The sequence below is a fragment of the Otolemur garnettii genome, unplaced genomic scaffold, assembly GCF_000181295.1.
Source record: "Otolemur garnettii isolate 467f Iridium unplaced genomic scaffold, OtoGar3 scaffold00018, whole genome shotgun sequence".
Classification (NCBI taxonomy): domain Eukaryota; kingdom Metazoa; phylum Chordata; class Mammalia; order Primates; family Galagidae; genus Otolemur; species Otolemur garnettii.
The window spans coordinates 9846142-9860837 of NW_003852413.1; positions in this window are offsets into that span (position 1 = coordinate 9846142).

The window sequence follows — 14696 nt, forward strand, 5'->3', positions numbered from 1 at the left end:
CTGAGCCAAAGGTGCCAAGCCCATCTCTTAGATTTCTAACCATGGGAGTATTTCAGGATTCACTCCCTAGAAGTTACTAAGTTACATTACTTTAAAAACTTTGCATACATAGACAGTTCTCAGTTGTTATTTTGTTTTATCTCCAACTGTGAATTCTCCTCTAAGTTCCAGAATTATCTGTCTGCATGAAAGACTCTTCAGTTGGGTGTTCATTTGACACCTACAACTCAGTGTGTTTAATACTGAACACCTAACTTTTCTTTCCAAAGCTAGTTCCACCTCTATCTTCACTGTCTTAATAGGCTCACACTCAACCTAGAAGAGTCCAGACCATATTATGTCTTTTTCTCAAAATCCACATTTAATCCCTTAGCAAATCCTGCTGGCTCTATCCTTCATACATATTTTTATTCTGCGTCATTCTAGGCCATCCTCATCTCTGGTCAAAGTAGTACAACGGCCAATAAAGTAGTACAATAGCCTACCAGGTTATCTTCCTAGGTTTGTTTTCTTCTCCAGGTTTCTCCTCACATATAATTTTATCAGTGAGGTCCTCCCAGACAACTCTATTTAAGATAGCACCTCAGCAATCCCTAATTTCATTCTTCATTTTCTTCTGTAGAACTTTATAAATCATTAGATATATTTTACATAGAGCTCATTTATACATTTCACTTCCCCTGAAGTTAGGCTGTAAGCTTTAAAAAAGCAGAGATTTTTAATCTGTTTTGTCTTTTTCTTTACTCTTATATCAAGGATGCCTAGAATACTCCCAGTATATAGTGAAAGCTATTAGGACTATTTTTGTATGATGAATAAATGGTAATATATCTGGAATATTTGTACAGTTTCACTGATCATACAATTTACTAAGGTCAAATTTAAGGTTACTAAGACATCAGCCCTATTATGTGTATTTAAAAATAGTTTAGAGAGAAAAGGTCCTTGAAAACCAGGAGACACTGGTATAGGAAAGATTTTCAGAGTAAAAAAATACTTTCCTAAGGGGGTTGGATGAAAGGGTGCCTGCTCAGTTGATCTGTGGCCTTTAGCAGTATAAATACAACCCCCTTCTAATCCTTTAGTGAAATGTTTCTGGATGTGGTGTCTGTAGATTGTGGCTGTAGTTGTGTTTCTGAGAGGCATCCATGGTGTGATAACTGGAAAAGTTGCTTAATCCACCTGAGGGAGCTGCAAATTGGTGATGACGAAATTAAGGACTCACAAGATCATGGTGAAGATCAGTGTCTTTTATAAAATTTTAAACATTCTATAAAGATAAGTACTGTATACAAACTGTGAGAAAATACGCAAAAAGTAATAAATTTAGGCTGGGTGAGGTGGCTCATGCCTGTAATCCTGGCTCTCTGGGAGGCTGTGGCAGCTGGATTGCCCTGAGCTCAGGAGTGGGAGACCAGCCTGAGTAAAATGAAACCCCATCTCCACTCAAAAATAGAAAAACTAAACAGGAGTTGTGGCAGGTGCCTGTCATCCCAGCTACTCAGGAGGCTGAGACAAGAGGATTGCTTGAGCCCAAGAGTATGAGGTTGCTGCGAGCTTGATGCCACAGCACTCTATCTGGTGCAAATGAGTGAGATTCTATCTTAAAAACTATAATAAATTTAATGCTATGATCATCTAACCACAGGATATTTCTTTACTATAAAATTTATTCAAAACTTGATTGAAGGAATTATTTCAGCCTGTGCAAGAGACAATTTTAAGCAGCTTTAAAATACTTTGGTAATTTTCACTATACAAATATTAATTCCAAGCTTTTTAAGCATTCAGTATAATACTCACTAAATACATGAGCTAGTCAATACCTTATTATAAAATAGGCTCTGTGTCATATGTGACTGCCCAACAGTAGGCTCATGCGAGTGTTTTGAAAACAACTAACTTGGGCTCTGCTACACCACAATGCTGGGCAGGTTAAACATATTAAATACATTTTTTTGACTTACAACATTTTCAGTTTAAGATGGTTTATCAGGACATAACCTCATCATGAGTTGAGGAACTTCTGTCTTAATTAGAACTCACTGAGCTAAAATGCTTTTGCAGTAAGAAGGCGGAACCAGGCTTTAGATTCAAATCTGACTTCAGCATCCAGTCTCTTTTCTACTTGCCAAGATCTTCGTTTTGGGATTCAGGTGGATATGAGTTCCCTAAAGGCAGGAGGTCCGTGAAAAAGTGGAGAGCACAAAAAATAAAATAAATAAATAAATAAATAAATAAAATTCAAGTACATGAACACAGCAGAAAGATTAGGACTAGCAAGAAGAGGCATCACTTAACACTTTTATCACAGCGTTTCTTTGGACATTAAGTCTACTTTCACCCAGACTTGACCTGATTTCATTAAGACTTTGGCACCTGAGTGCGGTCATTTCCTTGGCCTCCCATGGGCTCAGAGTTTGTTTGGAGTGTTACTTTCATGTCCTTGTTCCTCTCGACTCTTAACAAATATATAATCTCAAAACAAAAAGTATTCTCAGATCCCCTAAACAATCCATAGATATGATGGATATTCCCGTCCTCACACTGTGCACTCAGACTCTTGGTAAAACCCTACCGGGCTCTTCTCTCCTGTGGCATATACAGTTCAGAGCTCAATTAAAAGAATGTGAGGCCTTTATATATCACGACCCAGCCTCGAGCTCGCCACTGGCCTTGCTGGTTCGTATTAATGATTCATTTCTTTTGACAGAAGCAGCAACATTTCAGGACTTCTTGGGTGGAAAAAAAGTTGGCAGAGAGAAAGTCCACAGTGAGCAGTTAAACATATGAATTAATACCCCCCATCAATAGTTTAATGGATGAAATGCATTGATTGCTTTGAGAATTATGCTGAGGTCTACGGTCATAAGCAGAAATGTCTGATTTGACATCTTTTTTTTTTTTTTTAATATGTCTGCAACGTAATCTACTACCAATTACACAACAACCCCACCAAAGTGGTGCTGAGTGCTCCCACTACAGTAGTAACATGTTATAAAAGCTCAAGTTTCAGTACAATTAGCTTCTGGCTGCCGTTTATTGCCCCATGTGAGATTTAAAACATTTTTTTTCCATTGCATTCCAACAATGCTTATGTGTCTGGGGCTAACACTTTAAAACAATAATGGAATGGCAAATATCTGTCTGGCTGGAGTTTGCCCAAGAAGAATGGTGTATTCGAGTTAAAAAAAAAAAAAATCAAGCCTTGCACAGTGGATAAAACAAAAACAGCTTGTCAATTACTCAAGTGGCCAAAGCTATCATATTTTACTAAGAAAAAAAATATTTTTCTTTGGCATATTGTGGAAAACGAAGGCCGTATTTTAGAGAACACGATCGTGCCAGTTCATCTAAAGGCAATTTTCACATGATGTAAAAGCAGTTTAATCAATAATCCACACCTATTCTCTTACGTGGTGACTATCACAAGATGTCTGACCTGAGAAATATGAATCTCTTCTCCCAATGCTAAGTGATACGTAACATGGGTAATCAGGAATTTTTGTTGGATGGTGATGGTGAGAGTAGAATTTATTGCGAATCTACTCTGTGGCCAGCTAGTAGGCTAAGACTTTGCACACATGATCTTATTTAATTCTCCTAAAAATGTCTTGTGTTAGGCACTCTTATTTTTCCCATTTTATAAATGAAGAAACTGAGGCTCAGAGAGCCTAAGTAACTAGTGATTGAACAGCCAGGAGTGGAAGGTCTTGATTGGTGCTTTGGAAATCAACTTTTGAGCCTTGAGACACTACCCAGTACCCTTTGATGAGGCCGAGGGTGGTGATGACAATGAAAGGGAAATATTCTTGTTAGGTCCTTGTATGTTTTGTTAAATTACTCTGTCCCCTCCAGACACCTGAGCCACTTCTCTCATGTCTCAAGTTACCTGTTCCCTTTTTATTCTAATGTCCATCTTGAATTTTTATTCTGATGCAAACTATTGTTTATTCCTCCTGTCCCTGACACTGAGTGATCTCATACTTCTCTTGATCATTAGGGGACTGAGAAGGGTGGGGTGAAGTGGGGGGCAGATCCCTTTCAAGGCAGGCTTTAGAGGCAGTTCACTCACAGACCCCACTTTTAATGAAGGAAGGAGGTCTAGAGAAGGGGCTTCCCTGGGATTGGAGGGTTTAATTACCAAATGTCAATATACAATGTTGGGTCTTCAATGCCTTTTTCAACTCAGGACTTCTAAGCTTCTAACATTAGATATGATCAAGTCTAGAGAGCCCCCCTTGGCAGTGTCACATTTCTCACCCAAGGCTGCGGTGAAACACAAATTTTGAATCAAGCCTGTACTGATGTCATGAAAATCACCTTTTTAAAAAACCTTTTGGAATAAGGAATATTTTCTGTGAATGAAGATATTAATATCCAAAAACTGCAAAAATAACTTATGAAAAATAAACCAGGCAGAGTAAATAATGTAAATAAATTAGCAAAGAAGCAGTAATATGGTGACCACCTATGGCTTAGAGAGAACATTGATGGATGCCTCTCACAGGTCAGCTCAGGACTCAAACTTTCCAACCACGGTGCGTTGGCACACAGTCCTTCAGCCACAGGAAAAGGCACATCTTTTTTTTTTTTCTTTGCCCTTATTCTTCTGAGGTTCTCGATAGCTCCTGGCATGTTGGCTTCCCCACCTGGGGCAGCTGGAGAAGGAGCAAGACATTTCTTGGCAGTTTTGTGGTTGTGCCCCACTGCTGAGGTCAGTTTTGGTTCTGTGACTGCAGGGACCACCACTGAGTTGCATGAGTCTGTCCCACGTGAGGAGGCAACATTTGTGTCTTCAGCCTGGAATGTGAGTCCCCATCCCTTCTACTTGAAAAATAACGACTTCAAGAGGCAGATCCCCAGCAGCTGCGCCTCTCCCCTCCCTCACTCCAGGTACAATCGCTTTCTCACTCGGGTCCCCTAACTCATCATCTGTCACACTGTCCTGTACATAATTCCTCTATTTTTGTCCTCTATGAGGCCACACTCATCTCTTGGGGACTCTGGCTTGTTTATGTAGTTTTTGTATCCACAGCACCTAGGAAAATTCATGGTCAATATTCACGATGACCAGTGTCTCTTCTCCTACAATGAAGTCTATATGTCTGACCACACGCTCCGTCCATCCAGAATCATTATATTCTACAGTCTTTACAATACACACACCAAAGGAGATGCTGATCCAAGACTCTCGATGATGGATCATTTGTCACTGTTCTGTGACTACCAGCTATCAGTTTTATCATCTGGAAAAGGAGAGAAGTGAACAAGATATATTCTCTTTTTATTAATTAATTAATTCACTCATTCAAGATAAATTTGTCAAGTATCTGTTTTGCTCCAAACACTGGAATGGGCAACTTCTTAAGCATAAAATACCATGTTTTACTTAAAATACTGCATATTCTAGTTAAAATACAAAAAAAAAATGTAGTATAGCAATAGAGTTGATTTGACAATGGTGCTTTTACAAGTTGTGGTACTAAAAGCACAAATCAACCCAGTTTTCAATATGGCTCAAATCAAGATATCAATGTTTAGTTTCTAAATCCCAGTGATGCTTCAAACCATACAATTCATATCAACGAACCTTAAAAGATCAGTTCCTCTAGTTATCACCGATTAGGATTTCTGGCTTCCATGCTGGCATGTATTCTGCCTTCTTAAATCAGTCAGAATAGTGATTTAATATATATTTTGTAAATTTAAGCAGATATAAGAAGTTTGGGGACTAAAGGGAATCTATGCTTTTGCTAAACAGGTATTAATCAAGTTCATAAGATGCGCCTAAGATGACACTTTTTTCTGGGATATAAAAATGAAAATGGGCCTCTATCACTGAGGTTTTTGTAGATTTATGGGAATCATGGATGTAAGCACATCAGTATAGGAAGCCATCTGATAGAAGAATGTGCACTAGAAAAAATGTGCTCACTTTGGGCTGGGGACTTGGAAAGGACAGGAGCGTTGTCAGAAAAAAATCTTGACGAACCTCCCCGGGTTTCACAGTCTTGGTTTCACACATCAGTAGATGACATTTGCGGTGAGTCTCCAGAAATAAACGTATGTCCCCAGGCAGACAAAGCTGGGAGGAGGGACAACATTCTAAGATAAGGAAATAGCATGTGCATTATCAAAGGACTATGAAACAATATACCCTATCTAGGCAACTAGAAATACATCATCACGGTTAGAGGGAAAAAGAGCCTTGGTCTCAGGGCGACCTCAGGCCTGACAGTAGACATGAGAAGGAGGATGGAGACTCTTGGCTGAGATGCAAGAATAGCAGGTTTATCCGGAACAGAGAGAAATACAGGAGAGTTGCAAGCAGTAGACAAAGATGATCATGTTTCAACAACCACTGAAAACCTTGTATGTGGCCAGACATAGTTGCTACATCTTAAAATTGGAATTTGAAAACTCAGAATGTTTGCATTTCTTCAATAAGCATTTTTTAAAAATTATTCCCCCTTTTTATTCTTTCCTTCCTTCCTTCTTTCCTTCTTAGAGAGTCTCCCTTTGTTGCCCAGGCTAGAGTGACCTGGTATCATTCTAGCTCACAGCAACCTAAAACCTCAAACTCTTGTGCTCAAGTGATCCTCCTACTTCAGCCTCCCGAGTAGCTGGAACTGCAGGACTACAAGCACTTACCATGACATCCAGCTCATTTTTCTACTTTTAGCAGACATGGGGTCTTGCTGTTGCTCTTGCTGGTCTTGAACTCTTTTTTTTTTTTTTTTTTGAAGAGACAGAGTCTCACTTTGTCACCCTCAGTAGAGTGCTGTGATGTCACAGCTCACAGCAACCTCCAGCTCCTGGGCTTAGGAGATTCTCTTGCCTCAGCCTCCTACAAGTGCCCGCCACAAGCCTGGCTATTTTTGTTGTTGCAGTTCTGCCGGGGCTGGTTTTGAACTCACCACCCTTGGTGTATGGGTCTGGCACCCTACTCACTGAACCACAGGCACTGCCCTTGAACTCTTGAACTTAAAGAATCCTCCTGCTTTGGCCTCCCAGAGCACTAGGATTACAGACTTGACCCACCATGCCTGGTGTCAAATTATTTTTTCAATGAATGGAATTGTAAACTCAAATGAGACATGCTATAAAAGTGAAAAAAGAATGAGATGTTTTCATCCTGTCAAAATCTACTTTCTATATCTAGAATTAGGGCCACATCAAACTACTTAATTCTACTGTTTACCTCTAGAAAAATAGGAATCCAGTGAACGAAGGTCACCTCTCAATGGAAGTCCAAGAAAAACCTTTGGTTTTTCCTCCTCAGATTCTAATTTATGATCTAGAGAAGAAGAAAAAAAAAAAAAAAAAAAAACAAGGAAAAGGAAAAGTTTTTAGTCCAGAAACCAAAGGTGATTGGCCATTTCCTTTCAAGTGAAAATGCATCAGTTGCTGATTTTTGAAATGTGAACCAGAGTTCTCCATCAAGCACTAATCACCTTTTGACCAGTCGTTATTCCAGGGTTATTGACAAATCAATAGTAAACAGGAGACTCCAACAAGGAAAGTCCTGAACAGATACTGTCAACTCTGTGGATCAGTTTTCATGACATGTTGTAACAGGAAGAGAATCAAAATTTATTTGAATTATTCTTCAAGAGAATAAAAAAAGGAAGATAAGAAACTTTAACATTGAGATGATACAGTAATTTCCCAACTAGTTTTCTACCTCAAATGTTTTCCTGTTCTAAGCTATCCATGCCACCTTACCTACAGAGTTTATCAATATGAAATCACAGAAATCTCAGTTTTAATCTTGGCTGAGCAAGTTTCTCAGGGAATCAACTTCAGTTTTGCCATCTGTAGGACAGAGATAATAGCACCCATTTCAGAAGACAGGGGAGGTATGGTAAAGATTAAATGGAAAATTTTAGGTATCGGGTCTTGCACTTAGTAGGTCTGTAACACATATTGACTAAAACAATGACCCACTTTGGTTAATGTTTAACTTTTCAACCCAGCTTATTATGTATGGTCGTGAGTTAAGTACGCATGATAAGGTTGATCCAGGTATAAAAACAATTTCACTTCTAATAGTTGGATTGTCTATTAAGCTTGTTGTATGTGGAACACTCTGAATAGAAATAGATTCAGGACATCCTGAAGCTCTAATGCTTAATATTCACACATGATTGCTTGGGGACAATTCCACCGCTTCCAACGAGGAAAGCCAGGAGCTATTCAGAGGCAGAAGAAAGCTCTCCTAACAAAGGTGATCCCCTCTGCAGCTGTCAAGGTAAACTGGCTTTGTTTTTGATGGATTGCAATGAATATCTCCTGCCTTTTATAAAACAATATGTAATTGTTATTAAGAAGCCAATTGGGCAAAAAGGGATTATATGACCCTGGGAACTGAGAAAATCAGTTAAAACAAGATTTTAAAACTGGATTACCAATAATTCTAGTATTTTACTACTGGGTATAAACAGGATTTGGTGGTGAACCTGATAAACCATGAGTTAGTGCAACAACCCTGAGCCATCATCCAGGGCGTCCCAGAGAGCAGCAAACCTTAGAGTCTGTGGATTCCTCAGAGATTTCTTGCAATTTCTGTTATTAAACCCAACGGGGAACAGAAGCAGAAACATTTGAAAGCAGCATTTCTCCCGATAGGTAAGTTTTCATCCTCACTTTACCCATGGGTACAGTGAACACCGCTTGTGGGCACACCAAAGGCCCCAACTTCAGCCTTACAAAGTGTATCCATGTCACAAAAATGTCTGTACTCCCTTCTTATTTTAAAATTATAACCAAAGAGGGAAAGCAGTCTTTCTTAAACATTTGAGCCCCCAAATATCTTTATTCTCTAAAAAAACACTAGAGTTAAAGGGCTTTTTGTTTATGTGGGCTGCTGTGTAGTAAAATGCATTATATGAGAAATTAAAAGGGAGTGACTTTTAAAAACCACTAATGCAGTTATAGCAATCATACATATTTACCTACGAAGTTAATTAACATATGCTTAATGAAAAATGACTATACTTTCCCAAAAATTAAGGAGAAAATGGCATCATTTTAGACTTTTGGAAATCTGTTGAACGTCTGACTTGAAGGAGACAAGCTGAAATTTCATATTTGTCTCTACGATCTCGCTATTCCCATAGTTTGTTTTGGTTGGTTGAATTGCAGGAAGGAACTTCAATCTGTAAGTATGTATATTAGTAAAAGGAAAAATTATTTAATACCCTTGTCAGGTGATTATGGATATTTATTACTTCAAGTAATAAAAACTCAAAGAGCTTTACCCAAAACTCTAGCAAAGGTAGTGTCTTAAAGTTTAGTTGCAACGTATCTTTTGAGTCTATTACCTTAAAGTCACATTAAAAATCTATTGAGTAGGGAGGTGCCTGTAGCTGAGTGGGTAGGGTGCTAGCCACATACACCACGGTTGGTGGGTTCAAACCCAGCCCAGCCCAGGTAAAACAACAATGACAACTACAACAAAAATTACCCAGGCATTGTGGTGGGCTCCTGTAGTCCCAACTACTTGGGAAGCTGAGGCAAGAGAATTGCTTAAGCCCAAGAGTTTGAGGTTGCTGTGAGCTGTGACGTCACAGCACTCTACCCAGGGCAAACAGCTTGAGACTCTGTCTCATAAAAAAATAATAATAATAAAATAAAATAAAAACTATTGAATAGATCTTTCATCTCTGCATGATTTTTCTAACACCTGTATTGGTCATATGAAGAGTATTGGTTCACTAGGTAATGTGACTCCCCTGTACACCAACACATTTCATTACATCAACCAGTCGCATCTGTCAGCATCATAACCCTTCACCTCAAAAAAGGCTTGACACATCGGGAAACTGTCATGCTCATGCTCATGGAAACACATTTTCCAAAATGCTAATTTTTGCTTGAAAGCTTACATTTGATCATTAACGACAAAGGCTGCCAGTTATTTTCCTTGAAGTGATAGATTGACTCCATTCTCGTTGGAAAAATTGTCTGCAAAACAGCCAACTCTGAATAGTCATAATTTGTTAGCCTTTTTTTTTCAGGGAAAGTTGGTATCTATCTGAAAAAGTGATAATTCAGCTCACAACTCAGAGTCACACAAAGATACATCCTTCTTATCAGCAGGGAGAGTGGTTTATTCCTGCCTCTCATTCCATCACACAGATCATTAAAAAAGATGTATATGTTAAATTCTAGATTTAATAAAATTAATAATTTTTATCACAGCACTAAAGATTTCTTAAATGAAACTGGCACACATTTTCTTGGCCACTGAGACATGATCATACGAAAGGGTCAGCACAGTTTTTGTACCATTGATCCAAACGTCAGCACAGGGAGAAAAGGCAAATCACGTCTTTGGATTACCCCAAAGAAAAATTTTGATTTCTCAGACAACTCAAAGTGGTCTTAGGAAGCTCTAGAACACAATGGAAACTAAGTTAAGAACTTGCTACGTCATGGAAGAAGCCCAAGCGCCCATCAACCCATGAATGGATTAATAAATTGTGGTATGTGTACACCATGGAATATTATGCAGCCCTAAAGAAAAATGGAGACTTTGCCTCCTTCATGTTTACATGGATGGAGCTGGAACATATTCTTCTTAGCAAAGTATCTCAAGAATGGATGAAAAAGTATCCAATGTACTCAGCCCTACTATGAAACCAATTTATAGCTTTCATAGGAAAGCTACAACCCAATTATAACCCAAAAAGAAGGGGAAAAGAGAGAAGGAGGGGAGGGGAGGGTTGAGGCCAGTGCATCTTACAAGGGTACATGTGAAATCCACTAGGTGCACAATATAAATGTCTTAACACAATAACTAAGAAAATACCGTGAAGGCTATGTTAACCAGTTGGATGAAAATATTTCAAATTGTATATAAAACCAGTACATTGTACCCCATGATTACATTAATGTACACAGCTATGATTTAATAATAAAAAAAAAACAAAACTGCTGTTTTAATTTGTAAGGCTATTTCACAAAATTGCACTATTTCTTCTTCACATGTGGCCGTGTTATAGCTGGGGACGGAGCTCTCTCTCGTAACGACCCCATCAAAACATAACATCTATTTGACACTTAAAAGTCTTTGTGATATAAATGAGGAAAGTAGGCAAATCCCTTGATATCTGGTCTGATGTTTCTCCTGCTAAAGATTTAGTATATTCTTGATTTGGATGGACCCAGGGAACAGGTAGGAGTGTCAAGGAGGAACATCTGACCCTCCCACCCACAGCTCCACCAGTTTTCCTGTCAGGTCTGTGAGTGACAATTGTTACTTTGACTTGTTACAATTCAACTTGTTCAATTCTATGCATGCTGTCAGAGAATAAGAATTCCTTCACTCAAAACTGGCCTCCCAGTTATCGCCTTAGATGAACCCAGACAAAACTCCTGAGAATGGAGCTCTTTTAACTTTACCTAAAGAAGCAGGATTCAGGGGTGGAAGAGTCAGCCTTGAGGAGGACTCAAGACAAGTAGGCGTAGGACAAGCACTGTAACTATCACAGGGTGTTCCCTTTATTTCCAAGAGATGCCTATTCACATAAAAACAAAACGATATTTGCCAGTCCTTTCTCTGCTCCCAGAAAAATGTCCAAGGGCTACAGAATAAACTGTCTTCCACTGCTAGGTCAGCTAAATGAGAAGGATAAAATTCCGACTGTGGTAGGGCAAATTAACATATCGTTCTTCCGTGAACACATGGAAAGCTTAAGTTTCCAGGGAGGTGCCTTTGGCACCTTAAGGGAGAGCCAAATTAACTCAGGGAAGAGCTGATAGTAACCAACAATTCCTACAAAAGGCTATATTTAGACGAGAACCGTACTGGTCAGTCAAGGGAAGCACTGGCCCAATGACCTAATTACTGCTCAGTCGGAAAACTGAATCCACCTCTGGAAAATTGCGTCAATCTTACGACCTTTAATGGGCACCATTTTTAAAAATACCCATGGCTATCCTAAAAATTTTCCCTTTCTTTATGAGCAACCACATACTGAGAGCCAGTTTAATTTAAAAAATAATAATAACAAAGTTCTTCAAAATTAAGAACAATCCCACCGAAAGTCCTAGACACAGAGGTTAATTCAGTAATTAGTAAAGTGTGGGACTGTGCTCCTCCTCTCAGCCTTAACTCGGCCTCAGCTGCCAATGAACTTTTTATTAGTTACTTTAATGCCAGGTTAGTGAATTCCTCCATGTCTTAAGGTCAGAACTTTCTTAGAAGTGCGTTCCTTGTACACTGCTCTATCTGAATGCTCCAACAGTTGTCTCCGCTCTTGACAGACGCCCCACATTTCTTTTCAGCAAGTGAAAAAGAGTGAGAAATTGCCAAATGGACTTGCCTTGATTTTAGTGTGCATCTGTGGTCAGCGTTGCAGACCCACAAAGGGAAATTCAGCTCATTAAAGAGATATAAATCTGGAGAGCACACACTGACAATAAAAATTAATGAATCCATTTAGTCATTCAATCAACAGTTACATAATAAAAACCTACTACGTCTTACCGCGAGGACGGACTGGTGAACAAAGTGAGAGATGGCCTGGGCTCTCCAAGAGTTTGGGGACCAGTCACTCTATAAATAAAGGCCTGTTAATTTAATTTGACTAATTCACTCTATTCTAGGGATGAGGTATTTGGTAGAAAAGAACAGGTAACAAGAAGAGTTCTAAAGAAGAGTTTTAAGTACTAGAATAACAACCTCAACCCAATCGTTCAGCTAAAGCCTGAGTCATTGTGTGTGTTGGTGAGAAATAAATTATTCCACCAAAATTTCAACTTGGGATCTTCAAACAGTTTGCTTAGCTTCCCTTCACCTTTTGCTTTCAAGCTTTTTTTGGAGGTACAGCTTTCATCACCATTCTCACCTCCCTCTCCCCCACGGCCGATTAGAAGATACTGGAGCTTCTGAGACATCTTAGACTCCCTGCCAGCTGCTGCTTTAAACTGGACCCGACAGCTGTTCACATGGCTTTCAGTTGCACACCATCTTCCTGATATGTTTTTCTTTCACTGACCGTCTTATTCTCCCACTAGTCCCAGAACCCCTTTTGTTTGAAGATACGTTTGTCTGGGCGGGAAGGCAGTGTGTGTGATTTCAGGACACACAGAGTTTGAAGTGTTGAGATTCCTGTAGAGTTTTATCGCCATACCTATTATTGTGGTCTGTTTTAACCAGCCAGGGTGGCCTTCTAATTCCTCAGCTATCTGCCTGCAATTGCAACAGAACTTTTCTGTTGGCCTTTCTGAATTGTGCAGGCCCAGCTGAAGACTGAACTTGTAATCATATCTTTCTCACTAGCAGCGCTTCTGAAAATGTAGCAACCTGGATCATTTCTGAGAAACGAAGCCCCTCCAGATCTGACCTTTAAATATTTAATGTCTACATGTCTCAAGTGTTTTAATTCAACCACAGCTGCTCTCTTTGCTTCCATCACCCAGTGAGTCAGTGAGGTTTGGTTCAGCCATCCTTGGTGATCAAAAGTGAGCAGAAGTTACCTCTTATATACTGTGTTTCAGGCACAAAGGCAAAGAGGGGCTTTACACAAATCGTCACAGTGATGGGTCAGAGGTCCCTGGAACTCAGTTTCCTCCTGCCCCCTTCCTCCCATTACAGAAAGGTGAAAATAGTTTTGTAGTTCATCAAGGCCCCAGGCATTGCTCCTGTTGCCCTGAGGGAAGGCTCATAACAGGACTCCCTAACAGAAAACTTCCATCCTCCAATGGGTAATGCCATATATAGTCCCAGCTAAAATTCTTAGTCCTCCATTGGAGTGTTATCAAATTAAGTCTGAGCATAATTTTTGTGGCCCTCCTGAAGCTCTGTGAGTCCAGACTAGCATTGATTGGTGCTCTGAAAGAAATCTGTTCTCTCCAGATGTTGTTTGTCCATTGTTACTCTAGATAATAGTTAAATGACACTAAGGAAGATAAGAAATTCTCCCCTTCTCCCCACACGCTTCAAGGTTATCACCTCATGATTAAAGACCAAGGGCAAGTCCACAGAGCCGATATTGGATTGTCAATAAGTTTGACAGAAGTCCTCCCTCTGGACGTTTTGGACTTTTAGAAAAGTCTTATTCCGCAAACAGATGTTGCCAAAAACCTCCTGTGAGCAAGAAAATATTAAGATTATTTCAGATGACGATGATTTTTAGGATAAAAACAAAGCTAGACAAATGGGGTCTAAAGTAAGCAAGCAGGAATTTGGATTGGCGTATGGGGGTAGTGGGAAAGGGAAGATGAAATACATCCTCTGAGCATGATATTTGAGCTGGGGGAGCATGATGGGGTGGAGGGGGGCTGTGGGTGTGGAAAATGGGAGGGGCACAACCTTAGGGGGAGAAGAATGGTGAATGCACAGTCTTATTTTTAGCGGGGGCTGGGTTTGAACCCGCCACCTCTGGCATATGGAGCCAGCGCCCGACCCTTTTGAGTCATAGGAGCTGCCCCCAGAATGCACAGTCTTATAGTTGGAAGGGAGGTGGCAAGAGGATGAAAGATTGGTGGCAGGAGTGGAAAGGTTTAGGGACAGACGCAGAGGAGCACAGCTCATCCAGGCCACAGTAAGGATCTGGGTTTCTTTTTTTTTTAAGCAATTGCCGTGGGAAACCGTTGGTCCTGGAAGCACTATCTTGTGAAGTCTCATTCTGTTCCACCTTCAATGTTCTGGCCCCCAGCTATCTTCTTGAGTTAACTGAATATGA